This window comes from Liolophura sinensis, chromosome 7 (assembly GCF_032854445.1).
Source record: "Liolophura sinensis isolate JHLJ2023 chromosome 7, CUHK_Ljap_v2, whole genome shotgun sequence".
Lineage (NCBI taxonomy): Eukaryota > Metazoa > Mollusca > Polyplacophora > Chitonida > Chitonidae > Liolophura > Liolophura sinensis.
Window position 1 is genome coordinate 45,327,519 of NC_088301.1, and position 14,213 is coordinate 45,341,731.

The window sequence follows — 14,213 nt, forward strand, 5'->3', positions numbered from 1 at the left end:
TCAGGGTGGGGTGGGGGGGGGGGGGAAGGGGTTAAATGTCGGTATAAGGGTAGGTCCAAAGGATTGTCTCTGGAAAATGTCTGCATCCAAGAAAAAATGTAACACCACCCCCACCAGTTTTTCATCATAAATATGTGGATTGAAGCTTTCAAATTGATGTTGACGAGAAGTGAATGTTCACAGACATGCCTGTGATACCTAAGCTGGATTATGGTGCATGTGACTGATTCCTAGAGCTTAATAGTACGTACGGTTAGTGTAAACCATTGTTAAAATATCGCCAAAGGCATAAATTTTAATTATTTCCCAGGAGGATGGTCAGTTTTATAATTCTTAAAGCTACAGACTACACTGTGAGCACACTGAAAAGAATGTGGTGTACCTTGGCCTCACTTCCTATCCCTTCGAAAATGCACAGGGTTGCTAGAATGTGAAATAAATGACAAATACAAACCTTTCTACGTTTTAATTTGCCATCTGTTTGATTTACATAGCCATCAAACTGGTTACTGATATATTTAAATAAAGAATTTTATAGCAAATTACTGGTAGCTTTTGCATTGTTGTTATTATTAATTTTTTTTTTATGTATCAATGAAGTCAAGAGTTTGGTTTAAATAACACAGATATGTGCTGCAGTCAAATCTCAGAAAGAGTTCTAGTGATCAAATTCTTGCTGCAGGCCTCTAGAGAGAGTGGCTTTAGTGGGGTGGGGTGTTTAATCCCAGCCTTGGACAAGGAATTTGTCCTACAGGAAAGCCATAAGAGGTCATTACATAAGATACTTGCCAAAAGTGGATAGTTTACTAAAGGGACTGCAGTTTCCTATCCCCATAAACCTGACTATATAACCTTATAGGAAATTAAAACAGTGTAAAACATTCTAGAGTGTGATGCTAAAAAATATCACATAAATAAACTGACTAGCAGATAGCATGTTCAAATCCAGCTAGTGCTGGGATGCTGTATCAGGAGTTTTTTCAAGCATTTCACATTTCCGACTAACACGGTTTGTGCTTTGTACATGTGTGATGGGGGTTCCACCCAAAACGGAGGTGGGGTGGGATGATGTCAGTATGGGGCTCCCACCACCCTTTGTCACCTGCTGGTTGGAAGGGATGGCAGTCACATTTTTTCTCAATAATCATTGTATAACTTTTGTTTCACTATATTGTTGGGGTTTTTTTTTCTGAAATCCTTTGTATAAAGTACCTGAGTTACCTTCAATAAGGTATGGAAAAATTGCCCAGCATGGTTTCATCTCCTGTGAACAGATAGCTGAGGCTTGATAGTCTTAAAGAGTGAAATATCCGTGAGCTGTGGTCTTTTGACTTGTTTACATGTAGTTTACAATACACTAATTTGCAAACTGATTGTACATTCGAATTCGAATCAGAATCAATGCATTCATTTGCATTAAATTTTACATGCATTAGAATTTATTTACTTAATGGACTGTACCTTATCAATCATACTGTGTAAACTGAGCAAAAGTAAATTAATTCCCATAACCTAAATGTAGGCCTACACGTAGGCCTAAATTTGTATGTGCAGATCAATGACAAGGACGATTATGCGACTTGGCAAAAATTCAACAGAGCTTTATAGAAAGCAAATAAACCAAGATCAAGTATATCTTATTCTAGTATATTAGATTTCTCTAGCAACTTACATTAATGTTCTTGCAGTTGTGTTGCAATTTTCTTAGAATTAAAGTTGAACCAGGACTGACAAATCACAAGGAGCTACTCAACACATGCTTATAAACCTGTGTTTCTTATGAATGTTCAGTGGCCTAATGGTTGAGAGACCCAAGTACCATTTTTAAAGTCTTTGGTATGACCTGACCCGGGATCAAACCTGAGTCGTGTCATACCAAAGACTTTCAAAATGGTACTTGCTGCTGTCTCACTTGGGGCTCAGTTTTGAGATGTCAGAACAAAAAGGAAGTAATATTTGTAGGCTTGGTGTCAGTATAATGTTACTAGGTACCTTTTCAACCACTTCCCATAGCAAGTTTAGTCTCTCCGAAAAGTATGAAAAGCTTGGAAACAAGCCTAGGAAGTGTATGTGTCTAAAAGAATCGGCTGCATGTGACAGCCCAGCAACAAAAAGGTATTCATGTCTGCATATACAGTGGATATAGGAGTGATTGCTGTGAGTTCAAGTCCAGCTCATGCTGACTGTCTCTCTCTGGTTGTAAATGGGAAGGTTTGCCAGCAGGTTGCAGATGGCCTTGAGCTTCCCCTTAACTCTGACCAGCTTCAGTATAAGTGAAATATTCTTGAATATTTTTATTGGTGCAAAACTCCCATGAAATAAATAAACAACTGTCAATTTAGTCAGGATAATAAAAAATATGTCTGTATATATTATGTTTTATATCTGTATATTTGACCATGTAAAGTATGTTATATGTAGCCACAAAGGCTTCAGTTAAACACTATTCAAATCTCAGTATTTACTGCTTTACGTTCCACAGTAGCTCAGCACGGACTGCATTCATATTATTGTTCTGCTATGGAAAGCTGGATGCTCAAACTTCCCTTATTCAGCTCTATAAGCAGTTAGCGCAGTAAAGTCCATCCTTTACCTGGATATATAATGGTGATCCCCTGGGAGTTGTTATAATACACCTACCAGTCAAACATTGACCTGCTACACACAGTTAAACATTACTTGAAATTTCAGCTTCCCCCTCAGTGCTCTGATTCGTTGATGGGCCTTACTGGGCAGGAAATCCTAACCAATAGATTACAGATGTTCTTGTTTCTGAGATTTAAATATGGTGCTTCTACATGTACATGACTTATCCAGAGTACTTGTAAGCTTTATGATTCTTAAAACCTAACCTTACAATCCCTAATTCCAGATTCCAAGGTTTCTGCTTTCTACCAGAAGTTAATTCCAATCTTTTTTTTAACAATCATGTGCAAGTGTGAGCAAAAAATGAAAGAACTATCGCAACAAAATACAATGCTTATCTTGTGCAACACAAAACACTGTTTTTTTTTAGGCAATCCTCAGAGGCCTTGCCTAATTTGATATACATGTATTTATAGCTTGTACACCACCGCCACCACCCTCACCCCACCCTCATCTGACGAGTTCGAAAATGGTTCAGTTGTATATAGTAGATCATAATCTGTTTTATTGAAATAAAAATTACTATAATTTCTGCATGCTACATTAACATAATATGTATAAGAGCATAAGAAAACATGCATAACAATTTCACAAAACAGTGTATTTTATACTGTAAAAAAGCAATGTATTTACATGTATACATAACTTTAATCACAGATATTTGAATAATATAAATAGTCTGTTGTGAGATGAAGGATAAGACTGAGTGAAACTGCTCAGTGTAGGTTTTCAAAAGCCCCTGTGGCACCTCTTTATATTAAGCAGACACATCTGGTATTGTGAAATTTACAGTCTGTCAGTTCTGTCTACTGGCTTGGTTTTATCCTGTCAGCCATCAAATGTACAGGGAACCTCTGTGGGTCGAACCTTTTAGACGATTGGCCAGACATGAATATCACTGGTTATTATCTAAGAGAAAATGGTCTATAGTATACATGTACAGCTGCATTTGTGTGAGTCATCACTGCCATTTATACATGACATTGGGTTAGAAAAAAATACCCGTTAATATCAACACAAGGGAAATTGATCATTAAGTGGAAGTGTTCGTAATATTTACAGCCATCTGTATACCACTTTCTGTGTTCAGTGAGCAGTAGACAAATAAAGTGTGTGATGCTGCATATGTTCAGTGGTATTTTGGCTATTCACCTGAGGCTAATTGTTACTCGGTTACAATTCAGTGTTCTAAATTCCACCCAGCACTTTCATTTCACACTATAATGTGAGGCAACTGTAATTAACGGGTGTTGTAATTCTCTTTTACTTGTTAGTATTTACTTGTGTGTATGATCATTCTTATTTAGCCTAGATGGAATGTTTATAATTCATGTGGCAGAATTAAATACATCTTTGAGATTTGTTTCATGTTTAATGTTTGTTTAATTTGAAATTCAATGCATGCATAAATCTAAAAACATATAAAAAAGAATTCCTTTCAGTAATAAGTCTACATGTTTTCTGCGCTGTATTTTTACTCTTTTTCCATTTATATACACGTACATGTATTTATTATTATTGATTCTGTTATCTTATATTATATGAATTAATTTGATGTGTATATATTCTATTTTTCATTTTTTTCTTCTTTTTAATAAATTTCATTGTCATAACAGAACACATATGTCTGACAGGATAAAATATAGTGCCCAAGCTATGTACAAGTGCTGGCTGGCAGTAGTTTTCCTTTAGTCTCATGGTAGAAGCGCAAGCTCTGCTTCCAAGGTCGGTGGTTCAAATCCTGATGGGCCAGGTTGCTTGATCACATGTATTAGAAATAGTAACTCTTTGAAACCCAGTAAAAAAATAAGGATTTCAGGCAAAAATTTCCTTTTAGCATCAGTCAAACCAGGATTGTTATGTTACAACCCTGCATTTTTGTTTAAGAGTAGAACACCCTGTGACTATGAGGGCCATAATTTGTTAATCAAATGGATGTAATATTATCATGTCTTCAATACTACCCTGTCTGAAAATAATCAGTGTTCTTGTACAAATGTTCAGCTGGGCTTAAGGCTCTGGAGGTTCTTTTTGCAAATGGCCTGAGGTGCATTATAAAATGATTTCTCGGACAGTAAAGTATGTCGAGGCCCTATGTCATGTTGGCACTAAGTTGTTCAGACCCAAAAATTTCATCCAGTGAAAGCAAGGTGTCCTTTCCTGATGTCAGAGTTTTTTTATGTTTTATTTTTTGTCGTTTTCTTATTTTGTTATCAATTTACTGATTTGATTTTATTTGTTTATTTATTAGGATTTTTTTTCTTTTTTAATAAAGTGATCAGAGTCTGAGGAAAACATGTTGTGGTGAGGAATAGGGCTGGTTTATTATAGGTGGAACGAACAAGTGCTATCGGTCGTAACGGTCCTAGGTTGACGCCTTGTGAGATCAAGACCCGCGCGGCCGGCTGTCGGATCATCAAGTTCGGGACAGACCGAGCTTTTTATTCGGTGCCCATTATCTTTGTTCTTGGCGCTCTTTCCTCGTCAGACTTTGGTCTGATGTTGAAAGGACGTCATGAAAGCGTGATACAGACGGTATTAATTTTGCTTTGTGCCCGCTTTTCTCTGACATACTCTTTAAATTTGATCTAGCGGAGCTCTGACTCACTCCAGTCAACTTCAAACCAAGGCAGATGTGGGCTTGATTCCGGACCAATTTTCCCAGTGACGGTTATTGTTTGAATTTCAATGTCTTGACGAAGGCTCTTTGTCTCTGTTTACAACAGAGCATATACAGTTTGAAATATTAGACTAATTTGTAACATTTCCCACAACGTTATAATGAAAATAAATTGAAATCAAAATATTCAATATTATGAACAGGCATACATATAGGCACAGGCCTAGGTTATATCTTTGTAGGCCCGTTATAACACATACATATCGCCAAATGCTAAGATTATAAAGACGATTTTGTCATAATAAGTGAAGTAAATGTGGCTATACTTTCTTTGTAGTTTCGTGAGAGGTGAAGCAATAAACTCAAGAGTTTGATTCAGGTCTCTGAATTACGAGCGTACGCTGACAAGTAGAATGTAATGGTTCTCATGTTCATTGATCGCCCCTACTGGAGCCTCGCGACAGATATGATTCCCCGCGCTTGCAGCTGGTTGGTCAACAGTCCTCACGTGGAGTCTTATAATCTCACACTGACGTACCTACTGAACATAATAACATAGCGGGCCTTAGATTTACGGTGAGCGTGAGGACAAGTGTAGTGAATTTTCACCTATTTTTCCGAGGCGAAAGGTAAGTTATTTGGTTAGGCTCAGTCGGATCATGTAAACAGTGTTGGGTTTGGAGGAGCTGTTAGAATTATAGTCGAACATTGCCATGCATTCACAAGTAGTCATTTCTGACAGCGACAGATTCCAGTTACCATGGTGTGGAACTCCGTCTGGAACTGAACATGGCGGGTTGAGATTCCGGCCGGGCACTGTCTTCACATGGAATGGCAAATAACCCTTGCAGATTTTAGAGCCCAGCTTTAATCCAGAGGTGGTTGTAACTTTGGAATATGAAGGACAACGTACGATACCTGGCAGAATGAATACGGTTCGTGCATGATTTGATTTTATAGAGGACGATATTGCAGCACGGTGGAATGAAGTGATGGCCCCCATATGAGCCCCACAACAGCATCGACCAGTGGTTTGGAATGATGTCATCTGTTCACTGCTTCATCAGTTGGTTTCTGCTGCTGTTATTTTATTTTTAACAGAACGCATTCAAGCATTTAGCATTGAATAGGTCATGCGTTTCTCTTTTAAAAATGGACAAACATGTTTGGAAATTTTGTAACCTTAAATGCAAAGTATCTTGAGTTGAATATTGATAGCACGTGTGATTGGCCGTCACCAGATTGGTGATGAGATACATGTAATTATGTCAGTGAGGATCCTTGTGTAGAGGAAACTACACGTGACTAAATTCTTCGAAGCATTATAATACAAGTGCTACTTTTTATGGATATGTGATCTCTGAGAAGAGGGGTGAGTTAAAACTAAATATATGTGTATGAACATGGTATTGTTTTCATTCAGAATTAATGGTTTAATATTAACTATAACTCGGATGTGTTCTGTTCTGCATTGTAAGTAGACCATAAAATTAAAACAAGTAGTAGGAATTGGTTTAAGTCAGGTATGCTTTCAGAACTTACATACATTAGTGTAAATGTTAAATCATTGTATAAATAAAACTGTAGGTACCTTACTGAAATTTTATTGTTCATCGGTGGAAGTCATTTTGTCGAAACATTAATTTGTACCGGTACTTACATATATTGATGTAGCCTGATCTTATATTATTAAGATGTATGGAAATTGAAGATTTCGTTTTCATTTATTTGGAGTTAGACACAAAAACCACAGATTAACTACCACTTATAACACATATTCTGAAGAGGTGAACCACATTGTTGATTAGATGAAAATGTGTGTGGTTAGAGCTGATATTATTTCTTAGGCCGGTCCTACTGTGACAGGCAGGTGGTGCATTGTTGACCTGTGGGGATCATTTGTATTGAAAGGCTTAAGGTCTGGGTGGGTTTGGTGGACACATTATCTCCAGCCCCTGACCCTTGACTACAAGGGCCATACTCAGTGTCAACAGCCCCTCAGGGTAGAACACCAATTTATTTGTTATTGGACCATTCCTGTCATTGGTGTACCATGTACCCCATTAGCAAATGCACAGTAAAAAAAAGTGGAATCGAGTTTACTTTCAGACTGAAAGTAAAAATATAAAAATGTCATGTTTGAATAGAATCTGTTTCAAAAATGTATGAATAAAATGTATTTAGAGTCATGAAAAGATAAAAGAAATAACTGCATTTAATTTGTGGATTAAGTCATTTCATGTTTTAGCATCCTAGTTAAGGGTTATTTTATACTTATAATTACAGCCTGGAGACTACAAGAAACATGTAATACAGCAGCTGTTTGACTTTAAACCATGACATATGAAACTCAACTTCATTTTCTTGTCTGGGATGTAGCAGGATTAAAGAGCACTAAACAGGGTCTTTGACACTGCCAGGAAAAGGATAACTCTCACATTAATATTGACACTTGGAGACAGAGAAGGGCTGATTGTGTCATGTTAAAGCCTGTAGATTATTTTGTTGAGAAAGCAATACCTTTAAAGATGTGAATGCATCACGGGTGTGGATTTTCTGCCCTGATTCCCCACCCCAACCCCCACCCCTACAAAGTTAATGTATACCAATACTGTGGTTAGAAATTTTGTTACAGAATACTAATTTGGAAATCATTGGAAATTAATCCATACAGTATATAGATTCATATGTGTTTATATGTTTTGTGATGGGGTGGAGAGAGTAAGATTTTCAGGCTAGCATGTACAGGCTATATAACAGTTTTAGTACAAAAACCATGCTGTGGGTTTAAAGGCTTGAGCGCTATGTGAGAGTATGCATTCAAGTACAGGGCTAGTATTCAAGAACTCCTTGCCCAAATTGACAATTCATTATTTGTGAAACTGGACACCATGGTTCATTATTTTGAAGGAATATAAAAGGATTAAGTGAACCGTGATGCGTTAGTGGTCTTGTATGGCACGTCTCAACAGTACATGTATCTCACTATCAGATTATGCAGGAAATAACATATTCAAAGGATCAAAGAGATCAGGTATCAGGAAACCTACAAATTTGCTTTGTATGGTGTCCAAATTGGATTCATACCAAACACTATATACACTTAGGTTCATCAGTGTACATACAAAGTAGATGGAAGCTCATTGTGGCTCAGTTTTTGTCACAGTAATTACATTAAAAGCTGTTTTTCATATTCTATTTAAGTCGCATGACAAAATAGAACAAATGTGTTAAATACACCATTTACTTGTATGTGTGTATATTATTTTATTTATAAGAAAGGTATTTGCCAAGAAACTAGTAAACACAGAGGGCAAATGCACTTCATTTTAAAAATGTGATATTTTGACAGATGCATTGGATGAAATGGTAAATAATGTCATGTCCAGAGTCATATTGCATGCTAGATGCTGAAACTGAACTTGTCTAATGTTCAAGGGGAGAGTGAAAACTTCACCCTTGTAGATGACCCAGGTCATAATCCCAGCCACAACAGATCAATTTTGCAATCTTCAATCCCTTGGGAAAGTGGTGATAAAAAAAAAATTTTGAGTGTGCTGTGTTTATTTTGAATTTCAAGTGGATAAAGTTCACACCAGTGTGTGACATGACCATGAACATCATGTAAACAAAGCCTCATTGGAGACAAAGCCTGTCAACAGTTTAGCTGTGTTCCCTGTGAAAATGCTCTGTAAATGAAATATCAGATCCATGTGGGGTGTAATAGTTTCTAAATGACATCAAAGAGAGAGCCAAGCATCAGAACAAAAGCACCTTTTGTTAGATTTTGGTGATCTCATTTGTCAACTCTGCCTGTTGACAGCCACTTGTCTGTTCTCCTAAAACCTGTGACCTGTGTTGGCTGACGTGTGTGATACTATTGGTTGATAGAAGAGGACAGGTCTTACATCAGTTTTGCCCTGGTTTCTCTACCATCTGCAGCAGGGATGCATGGCCAAGTAATGTTTCAGCCCTCAAGGGCCTGATCAAGGCAGACAACAGGCTTTGAGTGGGTGTGGCATTGGTGCGCACATAACAGGCAGATTTTACACAATGGATTATGGGTCTTTACACTGACTTCAAACTTTAGCGCATGTGTCCCTTGTTGTAAAGGAAGACATAATGATTAATATTTTAATAAGAAAACCTGGATTGTGTGCCTGAATGTGAATGTTTAAAACTTCACATTTATTTATCTTGTACAGGTACAATATATATTACTCCTCACCCACACCTGCCTAACTAACATTTCAATTATGTTAAGAGCCTAGAAACTATTAATTTAAGGCTTGATCAGTCACCCTTTCTTTTAAAGCCCAGTTGTTTTATCATTAACTTGTGTGCATTTTCCATGCACTTTTAATTGCTTTTGCTTTCAACAAGATTAAAAGTTGCTTAATATTATGTATTGGGTATCCATGGCCAAGTGTTTTAGCTTGCTATCATAGCACAATGATACGAGAAGCCTCTCACGAATGCAGTCTCTCTGAGACTGCCGATGACCAAGGGATTCCTCCAGGCTCTGCACAGTTTCCTCCCAGCGTAGTGATGGCTGCTGTCTTAGTGAAATATTCTTAAATATGGCATAAAACACTGATGAAATAAATGAAATGATATAGTTTCTGTTGAGCGAATCAACATCTACAAAATTGTAAATAAATATTAAAGGTAATGTCTTCTGTTGAATTACAAGTGGAACAAGCTTGATTTGTCTTAATTTGTAATCTTACATGTTCATGTATGTGTAAGTTGGTAGTCTGCTCTGACAGATGCTTCACCCATGGTAGGCCTACATGTACATGTGTTAAGGTGGATTGGGGGCTGAAGGACCACTGATGCTTCTGCTCTGCCTCATCCTTTTGGACTGGATTCTCCACACTATGGGTAGTGGCCTACACACCACATGTGTTCTCTGGGGCTGGATCCTGTGACTGGTCTAAGTGGTCTGCTTATAATGAAACTACAGGGTGAAATGAGCTTAACAAGACTTCATGTGTCAGACATGGGGCACTCTCTCTATCCAGTGGGCATGAAGAATGAACTTGGATTTTGTCTGTAAATTATTAAGCCAGTAGCTGTACTGTAGCAGCAGGCAGACCAATGCTGAGGCGAAATTGTCCTGCCATGTCCCATTGACTGTGGCCAAGGTGGAAGCAGCTGATCTAGGGCCCATTGCCTCCGATAGACTGTCCAGGAGTTATAGTTAGCCATTGATGGAACTGATTCTCTTCAGACTAGGTGACGCCTCAACTTCTCTCTATGCTTCATCGGCGAGTATAGATTAGCTCCAGAATACTTTCTATAATGTGTGTCTGTACCAATGTATTTCACTCCAACATACATGTGAACTGCAGTCAAGATTTGGGACAGGGCTAGATACTTTGTATCTAGTGTATTTGTGTATAAATTATGTTTTTTTCATAAATTTTTTAGAATTAGATGATTATGAGTACTAGTACAGTGGATTTAGCCAAAGCTACATGTAGCTCGACACAATAACACTATTGTCTTATTGTCCAGTTAGCTTGGGCTAACTTGGAAGTCAATTCCTGGGTGTGGTTAAAATGTATTTGATTAAAAATATGTATGTCATGGTAATGTAAAAATTGTGGGTTTCCCCCGGGCTCTGCCCGGTTTCTACCCACCATAATGCTGGCTGCCGTCATATAAGTGAAATATTCTTGAGTACGGCATAAAACACCAATCAGATAAATAAATAAATTCAAAATAATTTGCACTTTATTTATCTATATACATGTAGTGTGTAACTGAAATGAATATAAATGACACATACTGTATCAGTAGCTTCACTATAGTAGTTATTCTTTGATCTTAGAATGTTTGTAACACATTTTTTCTGGTTACAGCAAATTATTACTAAATAGATATGGCAGATTTTTTGATATTTTTGTTACTGGAGTCAGTTAGTGTTTTATTGAAAGGTAAGGTGATGGGTTGTGGCTAGAGATAAACGCATGTGTATGTGAAGAAAAAATGGTAAGTACATGTTGTGAACACTGTTTATGGTTTATGTTAAAAGAGGTAGTACATTTGAAAAAGTTTCCAATTTGTAACCAGTTGTAGTGCTTGGAAAGTCCGATAATCAGAAATGACACCTGACAAAATGGTTTAATATTGGAGTTATTGTTGTGTGTGTCTGTCAGTTTATGTGGCATTATAATGACAGTTTCTGGTACTGTATGGCCAACAGCTGGGAAGCCAAATCAATAAAATGCATAAATTCCCAGAGATGATTAGTTGATAACCTCCCATACAGATTGTCAATAAAGTTGCCCCACCCCTTTTCTCGCTAGCCTCAACATCAGAATCCAGGCTACCTATTACTCTTGTACATGAACCATATCTGAATAAAGTGGAATCCAGTCTTCATGGTATGTGCATGTAGCTAAGCAGATTCAGGTGACCTAATGTAAATTTTATATATTGATCTGTTTGTGTCGAACTGTATGGATACAAAGCCTGTGCACTGTTGTCTTGATATTCATGTACAAATGTATCTGAGGAATGTAACATGTGTTCAGCACAATACAGTGTACATACGAGTGCAAAAATGTGCTTAGATTTTATCTCTCTCCTCTCTCCAAGTGAAGTACAGACCTGCAACCAACCACAGTAGTGCTTGGATTATAATTGCAACATACTACATGTACATGTATGTGGCCTGCAACTGTTAGGGTGCAACTGCAACAGATAAATGCATGTTGTATACATATTAAATCCAGATCAAGTTTGTTTGTTAATGTTATACAGTACTGTTGTGTACCAGATCTTTGATGTACATATATGTATGGCCCAAGGCTATGTACATGTTTGTGTGGGTAAAATACTGAACTGAGTGAGTTCAAACAAATAGGGTGAAATAAATGACAGATATATGTAACAATGTGCATTTGTTACCATGGCAACTGCATGCAACAGCTACTTTATTTACTGGGGATTCATGTACATGGATACATTTTTTATCTGTTGTGTTGAGAAGCAAGAAGCATATCTCAGTGGAATTGTGGCTGGCTTTGGAAGCAGTGGTTTGTTGCATTTTCAGTTTTGATGTATTTCTGTAGCCTTCCAGAGTAGTCGATAGAAGATAGCAGTTATCAGTCAGTGTCTGTTCCCTCAGAGGAGTCAGGAAAATGGGGGTTTGTCATGACAGGACTATTCTTCAAACCTGAATGGCAGTATCTACCCTCCAGAGTGTAATTACATGGACTGTTAAAGAGCCACTGGTCATTTTCTAACTGTTTTCCTGGACCCTGCCCTCAAGGCTGGATAAAGTGGAGGGTAGAATATATTTTCCTAGTGGTCATATCTCTGTTTTGATTTCTTATCTGCTGAGGGCCTGAGTGGCCCGATTTACTGCTATTAGCATTGTGGGTCAAGCAGCATACTGAAGAATTAGCCCCTGCTGTAGTGAACACTCCATTCCAGACATATATGATGATGGATACATGCAGAACATGATGTGCACATATTACATTGTAACTTTTGTTCGATTCATTACAGAGAGGAACTGTAGAACTAAATCTTGAAATATGTATTATTTTCTAGGTGCTGACAGTTTAAAGTAAATATGACTATGCAGACATATATGTAGAATACAATGAAATATTTGACTTTAAATGTCACCAACTTTTTCACTAAAACATAAATATGTCATTAAAAGCAGTTGTTCAGCACATCTTTTGATAACTGTATATCTTTCTTGTGCTTCAAAAGTGTAACACAAAAATTAGCCGGGGTAGTCAGTTATATATAGTAGGTAACAGTGATAACAGCTCGGCCCAAACTGTGTGTAAATAACTTCCTGTGGAGGATTGCCTATTGCTGGGCTATTCTTAGAACTTATTCCCACCTATGCTGAACGGCCATCTGAAGCCTAGTAGTGGCTGTGACCTACTTTGTAAGCTGTAGGTATCTTTGTAAGTACCAAGTTCAATCAGGCTGGTAAGTGTAACCAGTAACCTTCCACTCTAAAGGCCAATTCATAGGCACTTGTGCAAAGTAAGGTTTTTATTCCTGCTGTTTTGTGTGTGTGTGTGTGTGTGTTTTTTTTTGTTTTTTTTTTGGTAGTGGTATTTTCTCCTATCTAAAGTGTTTCCTAGGTCTATATAGGCAACTATATGGAAGCAAACAATAGTGATTGCATATTTTAAAAATATCTTAATATTCAAAATTTTTGGTTGATTAAAGCCATATTACAAGCAAGAAAATGTATATATATCAGGCAAGAATCTAGTGTATGTACAGGGTAACAGGGTAATAGATTTGGTTTATTCTTCCTACGGGTAGTTCTTGCTGAGAGATAAAAGCAATGTGATCATGCCTCAGCAGATCAGACAAAGGCAGTGAGAGCCAGAAAACTGACATCTGTCCATCAATCAGTATTGCTGCTCATCCTGTGACAAGGGACACATTTCTTGATGAGGGATAAGCTGCTTAAATGAGCCCATCACCGCAATGCCTTAGAATTCTTCAGCACAGTTCTTGATAGCTTTTCGCAAGGATACTGAGACAGGCATTAATTCATCAACCAACAGTTGAACTGCTTGTGCCTGTACCGTTCCCTCTTAATCAGAAATGGGTTGAAACATTTCCTACTTTGTTTCAGCAGTTTTGTTTTAATGGTTAATGTAAGGATACCTATCAAACAAATGTAATACATGGCCATAGCCACTGGATTTGAAGTGTATGTAGATTTGGTTAAAATAGTCTGGCAGGCCAACTATTTTTTTTTATCACAAGTTGAGAATTCTCATTTTTATGCCTTTTTTTTTTTTTTTTTTGTTAATTTTATGAAACACTCAACTTTTATTATTCAGTGTACATGTAGTTGACATTTGTTGAAAATAATTGTTTGTTAACTATGTTGTTAATTAACTGAATTTGGTAATGAAAGCTTGGAACTACTTGGAGCCAAGGAGATTCCATG

The 14,213-nt window shown here is 37.3% G+C and overlaps 1 protein-coding gene across 2 annotated transcripts in view; it reads left to right on the top strand.

Annotated features, from left to right (window-relative positions):
- The first annotated feature begins 5,789 nt into the window (after positions 1 to 5,789).
- The window catches only part of LOC135470179 (neuroglian-like), a 52,339-nt gene continuing 43,915 nt past the window's right edge, over positions 5,790 to 14,213 (top strand). The window contains exon 1 of one of the 2 annotated variants that reach the window (XM_064748979.1): positions 5,790 to 5,895. The gene's annotated coding sequence lies outside the window, so the exon portion shown is untranslated. Of the gene's footprint in view, positions 5,896 to 6,010; positions 6,639 to 14,213 lie in introns of those variants that run through there. The other variant, XM_064748980.1, reaches the window with a different exon arrangement.